This window comes from Diadema antillarum, unplaced genomic scaffold, assembly GCF_040938485.1.
Source record: "Diadema antillarum isolate AM-2024a unplaced genomic scaffold, OU_Dant_1.0 seq00000284_RagTag, whole genome shotgun sequence".
NCBI classification, from domain to species: domain Eukaryota; kingdom Metazoa; phylum Echinodermata; class Echinoidea; order Diadematoida; family Diadematidae; genus Diadema; species Diadema antillarum.
The window spans coordinates 46,229-55,861 of NW_027271312.1; the positions used below are offsets into that span (position 1 = coordinate 46,229).

General features: G+C 38.5%; 1 non-coding gene across 1 annotated transcript; it reads left to right on the forward strand.

Annotated features, from left to right (window-relative positions):
• The first annotated feature begins 9,173 nt into the window (after nucleotides 1–9,173).
• Nucleotides 9,174–9,245, forward strand: Trnar-ucu (transfer RNA arginine (anticodon UCU)). The gene has a single exon. It is a non-coding gene; the product is annotated as a tRNA-Arg (tRNA).
• Nucleotides 9,246–9,633: the final 388 nt, after the last annotated feature.

Below are 9,633 nucleotides of genomic sequence, written 5' to 3' on the forward strand. Positions count from 1 at the left end.
GGAAGATTAGAGTGTGTAGAGTGTCTATCAAATACGTTACGGATGAAACTGCGCGATTGGTCAAAAGTTCCAAAATGACGTCACGCAGAGGTCGTTGAACTAGTCTGCGTGCCTGATGACTGACTGTGGGAAACGCAATGCGCTAGTGTGTTTAATTTTAGAGTACCTATTGAATACGTCACGAATGAAGCTGCGCGATTGGCCAAAAGTTCCAGTATGACGTCACGCACAGGTGGATACGTGTACTTCTTATACATAAGTAGACGTACACACGAGTTACGTAAACAAACTCACTTTTATCTTAGCGTTTGGCAGGATAACTTGCTACGAATAGTTTCTGGCTATTTTCGCTATTTTGGAAGCTTTCGGATTGAAATCCAAGTGTTTACAGCTGGCATCACTTTTCTTGTACCATTGACTTGAAGTAGATCTAATCATGTCATCTTTGGTTCGGTAAGTGGCGAAAAATCTAGCAATGTTTGAACAAATATTTTATCAGAGTTACGTGTATGATAACAAAAACTGAGTACGTATTCGCACCTTGGACTAACACTACATGAAACGCAATACCAACAACAGACAAATGAGTATATGAATATAAAAACGACCCAAGTCCAATTTTTGGCCAAATTCAGTTTGACATGGGAAATTGTAGCTTATGCATGGACTCATCTTGTGTATAAATGATAAATCCTAATTACCCGGAAGTGCCTGAAATAAATGAGTTAAATCTTATATGAATGTAAGAATGAAGGACTTGGGTCATTCTTACATTCATATAATAGCGCCCTCTCTCGTCCTTCTCTCGTCTCTATAGCAGAATATCATGTATATGAATCAAAGAACGACCCAAGTCCATCACACAAAATGGCGTCTCCACAATTAATGTTAATGTTAATTGTCATAATGATATATGTTCTAATTTGTATATACAATGTTGCCTTCCCATCACAGTTAAATAGAATATCATTGGACAAACAAAAAAGATATGAAGTTTTTTTTTAGTTTACTCGAAATGGTCTTCCATGGACTTGGGTCGTTCTTATATTCATATACTCAAATGTCACAATGTGTGTGAGAGTATAGTTGTAGATACAAACTCGTGTGTATTGTTTAGTCGTACGCATTGATAGTTATTGTTATTCCCTCTAAAAAGGAGCTTTGTTCTTTTGAGTTTTGGTGAATTCAGTGAGAACCTCATTATGTGGCAACTGAAGAGTTGAAGAGATGTGCTTTCAGTGTGTGTGCGTGAATATGCTAGCTATCGCTGTCCTGCCATGATTTATCCTCCCCCACCCCCCCCCCCCGCCCCACCTGACGATTTACATGTTTTCTGTTAGGTTTAAGCCAAAAATGAGAACATGATTTAAATCATTTGTGACATCATTGCAGCAGTGTTAAAAGTGAGAATAAGCCTTCATGAAATCTGTTGATAGGTTTTTAAACCCCTGGGTTAACAAAATACATGATAATAAAACCACGTTACTCAGTAACCTGAAAATAAATGCAATGTTTGTGTGAAAATAGTTTGATTATGTTTTCATTAAAAGAAAAAGAAGTCCATTTGTTACCAGAAGACACTCGTTATGAGTAGGAAATTCTCCCCTTCCCTTTCAGTTATTTTTCTATTCTTTTTATTTGTTTATTCATTTATTTATCAATAAATTTATCTATCTTATTTATCTGGTCACAGACTAGAAAGTGATGCTGAGACAATGACGCTGCCCTCTGTCGACCAAGAGGCGACAGAGGTGCCGAGTCAATCCGGCGATGCGGAGATCGAGCATCCAGCCGGATCCCAGGGCACCGACCACCAGGAGGTAAGACAAAGGATGGTGGATAGAGGAATGGATGGATTGGTGGTTCCATGACATTTTGCTCCTGTAAAAATAATTTGCTCCCATGAAATATCTGCATGCTAAGCCAAACATCAATTCTACCCACAAACATAACCCTATAACCCTAATGCTAATCCTCAAATCAAACTAAATCTAAAACCCTATCACAACCCTAACCATAACCCTAATACGAAGTTCTTGGAGAAAATAAGACCGGAGCGAATTGACGCAGGAGCAAATATATGTCGTGTAACCGGATTGATAGACAAAGAGACCTATAAATGCATGAGTTTATGAGGGAATGACTGAAGGAATGAACGGATGAATAGATGAATAAATGGATGAGTGATTATACGGCATCCATATGAATTAATAATGATGGATGACATCTTAGAAGGTTGGGAAAAATAAATGGAAGGATAAGTATAGAATATGACGGAAGAATAAGTAGTTAAAAGACCGCATGTTAACATGACTAACTGTCTCCAATTGTTTGATGGATGACCCCAAAGATTTGAGCGTAAGTTAGGCCAATCGCCACTTAATATTTCAAAGTAAGTCAATCATCAGAGAGAGCAAACTAACGCCCTTCCAATGATATCTCAGTTGTTGCATAACAAGGAATATTCTTGAAGTAAATGTGATTAGAAATATTTTTATCATTTTTTGTTCTTATCATTTCAGGGTTTTAGCAGCTTTAATCGTAAATTCTCAACTTGACAAAAATGATGTGGAGTATAGTCATTTGGAAATTAAACACTTCAATAATGAATGTATGGACAGGTTACTAAAATGGATGAATGATGGATATTATAACGGATTAGGGGGATTTGAAATAAAAATTCGTCATGTATTCATGTAAACGTTTCATTTATTCAATCAATATTTAATCGACCTGCAGCCCTTCAAAAGCCTCGTCGAGACAGCCAGATCCATTACCGGGGCGTCGGATGACAGCTCCCCCGAGGATCTGGCGAAGGCGCTCAGCGACTCCTGGCAGGCGAAGGAGGAGGAGATGGAAAAACTCCGAGCTGAGATCAGCCGACTCTCCGAGGAGAAGAACAACAGCAAGGCGCAGATCAAGGTAACCATGGCAACATCGTTGGGATTGAATTTGCTAGAGGATGCATTCATGTAACGAGCAGTCAGATTTCGTGTGGATTAAGAAAAAATACAAAAGTGTTTCTGTTTTGTTCATTTTTTTTGGAATCTCCTTATTTTATCCATTTTCTTATGAGCTTGCAACAGATATTAGGTTGAGTGGAGTTGATTTATTTAACCAAAGTAAAACAGCTTGTTACCAGCTGTAAACCAAGGCCGTGTTTCTTAAAAAGAAAACCACCACCACCATCACCACCACCACCAACAACAATATTTTGATCTTACCCTTCTCTACTAGTATCATCATATTGTTGTCATAAGCATCATTACCTGGGTCCCATTTCATAAAAGATATTAGGATGACAACTGCTGGAATGCCAACTTCCTATAACAACAGCCAATCAGGAGGCTGGATTCTTGTCGTTACCATGACAATTAACATCCCACCAAGAGTTCCTATCATATCAACTTTTTATGAAATGGGGCCCAGGTCTACCCTTTTTTGTCGTGTGTATGTGTGTGACTGCTGCAAGATATCAAAGTGTTCTTTTTTAACACTATCATATTTTACCATGAATAAAATTAAATTTAGTATAACTATCATTAGAGGATTGCTCTCGCTGTTTTCAAAATCATCTTTATCTTATTACTATTCTCTATGTCTCCAGGCCATGATCAGCGCAGCTAGCACCATCAGCGGTGCGACGGAAGAGTCTACCCCAGAGGAGGCGGCGGAGAAACTGCGGGAGGCTCGCTCCGAGATCGACACCTGGCGCGTCAAGTGTAGAGACACGTGGCGCGCAAGGTTCCGGGGGCTCAAGACTGAGCTCCAAGGGAGGCTGAAGGTGAGATAGACCGAAATGTTATGATCATTCTTTCCTTTATAGGACTTCTGCTGCAACTACTTCTCGTACCACAACAACAACAACTACTGCTACTACTACTACTACTACTACTACTCGTACTACTACTACTATTACTACTACTACTACTACTCGTACTACTACTACTACTACTATTACTACTACTACTACTACTACTACTACTATTACAGGTACTACTACTACTACTACTACCAATACTACTACTACTACTACTACTGATACTGGTACTACTACTTCTACTACTGCTACTATTACTACTACTACTAGTCGTAGTACTTCTACTGCTGCTACTTTTACTACTACTACTACTGCTACTATTGCTTCTACAATTATAGGTCTACTACTATTTATACTTCGAGTAGTTGTAGAGATAGTACACGCAGTTCCAGCAGAGCCATTACAGCGGGCTAATAATACTAGGTTTTGGTTATTGCAGTGGTGGATTGTTATCATATCAATATTTCACCTATCATTTACATAAGCTTCCTACCTACTTATCCATTTATCAGTATTTTGTTTGTCTATTCGTACACCTGTAGCCCATATATACCAGTCTTTCCATCTGTTACACTTTAGGCTTATCTATCTATCTATCTATCTATCTATCTATCGATGTATCTATGTATCTCTCTGTGTATATGTTTTAATGTTCGTCATTATATGAATTCATAAGTAATCATCTACTAATATCCTTGTACCCCTCTTTCCCTTCACCTTGTGTGGTGGTCAGACCCTAGCTGATCCCATCAGGCTGATAACCGGGGGCGGGGAGGACCGAAAGTGGTGTGAGCTTCCTGACGACCTCAAGCAGGCCTGGGACAGGGTGCAGAGCCAGAACGACGACCTAGACCTGGCCCTGCAGGTATTAACATGACCACACCTTACTATGATACTAGTATCGATCTAATTTGGCCTCTAGATAGACAGGGGGGGGGGGGGAGAATGCGCCTATGTCTATTTTCAAGAATATATACGTCATTATAGTATATTGTAATGACAATGACTTATATTATGATATAGTTATTTTCCTTTCTCTGTCCTTATATCTTTTGACGTTTATATCTTGGTCAATTAATGCCTAAGCCATTATGAATGTTCATCATTTCAATAAAGAAAAAAAAATGACTGTACTTCGTTTGGTCTACATTGTAATCTTACATAACCGCTGCATATTCAATTACTTTGACAACAGAGAGAGTGTTTTTTTTTCAGCCATTGCCCCTGTGGTTAGTTTTTGATATATTATCGGTGTTTTTGTTTTTTTAGCGTGATGGTAAATATCTATCAATTCATTGAATAAATTATCCAATCTTGTAACTCATGGAGTAATTCATTCTTTCAATTATTCATTATCATATCATTTCAGTTCCTATTCGATCACACACTTTTCCATGCCTTCAGCGATTCAGTCATCCATTCCATCACATCTTTAATTATCCCATTCTATTCATCTGTATATATTTTGACCTTTTCATTCACAAAATCTATGTCATAAACAAGTCAGTTATTCTAATTTTTCCCGCTTATATTGCAGGACGCTCGTGAGAAAACGGCGCGCCTGCAGCTGGACTTTGACTCTCACACCCAGGAGCTGAAGGTATATGCAGGGCTCCAAACTAACTTTTATTTTTGGTGGCCCGATCAGGCCACCAAATTCTTCATTTCTGAAATTTTGGTGGCCCGACGTGCATTTTTGATTGCCCCGGGCCACCGGGCCACCGGGCCACCGTTAGTGTCGAGCCCTGGTATATGTAATGTAGATTTTTAGTGACAAATCATAATATATCATCTCAGATAAAGACCCATCTGGTATGGGCCTCTAATGAGTTTAGATCATATTCATGATACACTATATTTTAGTATATAGCTCAACGGTCTAGTTCCACATCTAACGTAGATAATGGTATACTACACATACACACACACACACACACACACAAATGAAATAAAAATCCGACAGGCCAACAGCAATATGATACGTGGTCATTGTAATTTGTATTATCATTGCCAAGCAAAATAAGATACATTTTCGAAATATGTATGTCACTAACCTCGATGTTATTCAACTTAATGAGTATGCATCTTTTTAGGTATATAGAAGGATTGGTCCACCTACCTTTCGTAATTATTTAAGGTGACAAAAATTTACTGGACTTATAACTTTGAGTGCCCTCCATTGGCTCCGAAGAACTTCAAAAGATGTTTCGCTGAAGCTATACTTATTGGCTTAATACAATTATAATTTGGAGCAATGAACGTAATACCTAACGACGGATTCGGACTGAACACAAGGCACACAAACCCATAATGCGCCTACCTATTATAGCTGTCATAATATCTAAGTCATTATTCTTGTCTTTACCACTGCCATAAGTCATTTGTCCGTAGTACCTAGTACTATTATCTTTGTTGTCATGCTATGAATCCCTGTGTTGTTAAACTCTCTTTCTTATTTGGAATATTCTAGACTCTGGCTACTGATATCGGCGTCGGCCTCGCTCCCGACATCACGCCGTCAGCGTTAGTCGGCGTGCTCAACACCGCCTTTGACGACCTTCGGAAAGTCGCAGATACCCGCAAACAACAGCGGATCGAAGCTTGCGACATGGTCACGTCGAATGAGGCGGAAATCCAGGTATAGCTCAGACACATTCATACATATTATACACATACACGCGTTAAGAAGAAAAAAGTGTATCCATGTACATCATGTCTGAATTTCAATGCATTAAAAAAAAATGCTAGTATTCACAGGGCTTAAAAAAATAAATATTCATTCACGCATCACAAATGGTGACCACTTTGAACCATGTAGTGTATTTACCTAGTTAGATTAACGCGATTCCTTCCGAAAGTTTATTTCATTTAGGTCGTGCCTTTATGCATGCACATTTGTATCAGACATACATAAGAATAAATTACAGTATTTTGAAAGGCACAAACGCACAGTCACATACACGCGCACACACAGTCACACACACACACACACACAATCAATCAAAATAACTGCAACTATGAGCATCAATAATATAATGTTTCTCTGTTATTGTTATTTGATAATTTTGACATCAGTATACTGCACCTTTTGAATCTAAAACAGAAAAAAAAAACCTGCATGCTTCCGTCATACAGTGTATAATCAACTCTTTTATGCTACAATATCTTTGAATTGTTCCTTTGCCACTACCCAGGACCTCAAGAGAAAGGTCGAGGGCCTGACACACTCTTTGGAAGAGTTGCATGCCCTTTCAGAGAAAAATCGGGCCAAGAAGGGTCGAAGGATGCGCTTCCGGTGGCGACGGAAGATCTCCGACTCAAAGAAAGTACGACTGATTTTATCTAGATATTAAACTTTCACTTTAACATAAAACTTGGTACAGTATAAGCAGGTGAAATCATTACAAGTATTGATTCCTCTATTTCAGTTGGTGATGGGAGAATGCTGGCTGTAGATAAATACGACTGTAAGTATAGCTTTAGGGGGCACCGTTGTCATGAATTTATCAACACAAGAGAACCACGAGTGTTATCATATTTGATATTGTTGTGCTTTTGATTGCATAGATAGTTATACTCATCACTGAACAAAATCACTATGATGCAAGAATTGTATACAATTGCACCATCCTCTGTAGAGAGAACGATGTTGTTTAACATTGCTCGTTGTCTTACAGCGCAGATAATGATGCGAAGAAAAATACACTTCTGTATGCGCCTGTGTGTTACACGACAAATGAATATATCTTTAAAGTTCAAAATTCAAATTTATTTTCATTTCCATCAAATAAACAGAGAAAATTGAATACAATGTATAAGCAGAAAATATTTCAAATAATGATTTTAAAAACGTCAATTGATAAAATACATGTGATAATGAGTAACAAATTGAGGAAAACATAATTGTATCATCTATAGTTATAACAGACCGCAGTATCAATTGCAGCTCATAATCTACATCAGGAAAATTAGTGCAGATAACATCGATGATAATGATCCAAGACGAACAAAAAAAGAAAAGAAAAAGAAATTATGTTTGTTTTCCTTTTCGTCTCAATTCAGCCCATTGATCTCTGTAAGCTGCAGGATGATATCATCGAGAAGAACGCCAAGATCAGGTGATTATCATTGATTTTCATGTTTATTCGTGTAGTTATTACATTTTCTATTAACATGATAATTGCCATTTACCATTGTCATGGAAATGAGACGATACGATACGATATCATAATGCTCGGTACCTCTTCTGGGTTCTATTTCATATAAGATCTTAGGATGGCACAGCAACAGCCAATCAAGAAGCTGGATTCTTGTCGTTACCATGACAATTGCCATTCCAGCAAGAGTTGCTATCATAACTTTTTGTCAATTGGGGCCGGGGAGTTTGCGATATTGATAGTGGCAACTTGTATACCGCACAGGTCCACCTTTCGGTACTCATGGTATGTACACTCTATCAAAGCAGTTGCAGAAATTTAGTTAAAGAACCAGCCTCAAAACATAATGACATATACATTATGGCAGATTGTCAATTCTTACTTACGTCATCAAAATGCATGAGCACGCTCTTATCCAAATCACATTAGACTATCCTAATCATCATCACACTTTTCAGCATCATTAACATCATTGTGACCACAACACCACCACCAGTACTACTTTTGTGATAACATCATCACATCTTTGTCATCAACATAATATGTATTACGACCACTATCTATCCTCACATGAATGAATCGTTAATCATCACCATGATCGTTGTCGATGTCGCGTTCCAGCCTTCTCGAGGGACAGATGACCGGTCTGGCCGATGACCTCAGGGTGATTGAGAAGGCAGGGAAGAAAGTCCAGGAACGGCTGGAAAGAGTTCAGAAATCCAGGACTGAACTTCGGCAGGAGGTCACGCTCCTTGAGTTCGACAACTCGAGGAAGGAGCGGCTGATCCAAGACCTTAGGAACCTCGTCAATGTGTGAGGGATTTGTATTTGTACGAAAAAAAAAGTGTACACCACCTTTCAGAAATGATTGGGTTTGTGGGTGTCCGCCCCTCCTGGATGTATGGATATGCGTATGATGAGTATATGAAATACAATCTATGGTATATGTCTATGTTCCATACATGTCATGCATGCATTATTCAAAGCACAATTCGTATTATATATATATATATATATATATATATATATATATATATCCCAATTCACCGCTACTTGAATCTCATTGGAAGATCCAGCTGAGGCACGCGGCTGGTTGTTACTCATAACACTCTGCCCCAAAAAGGAACATGCGCACAAAGAGTTGAAAGGTTGGTCAGTCTGGTATTCGAGCTTGGGTCTGCCTCAACCGCTATGATGTCTCCGTGGCCGAGCGGTTAAGGCGTTGGCGTTCTATGCCAAAGACCCGGGTTCGATTCCCGGCATAGACCAATTTTTCAACTCTTGCGCTTTTCCGAAAAAGGAGGAAGAGTAAGAGGAATAATGATGTCAAACCTACGCACCGATTTCTCCTTCCTTTCTCATATATCACATATTCGAAATACACAATGAATTATGTGTGTGTGCAAACAATGTGCCAACATGGATTGTATATGTTTACAATGATATAAGACATCAATACTCTTCTGGAGAGAGGTTCTTGAGATATTGAACCATAATTGGTTACAAAGAGCGTTAGAGTCGAGAGTTGTTAGAGTTTAGCCATTAAGAATATTAAAAAAAACATGCTTACATGAATATGCAATTAGCTTAATCAGTGTTAAAACAAACAATCAGCAACCATAACAAATCCGAATGTATTAACGATGAGTGTTTCCT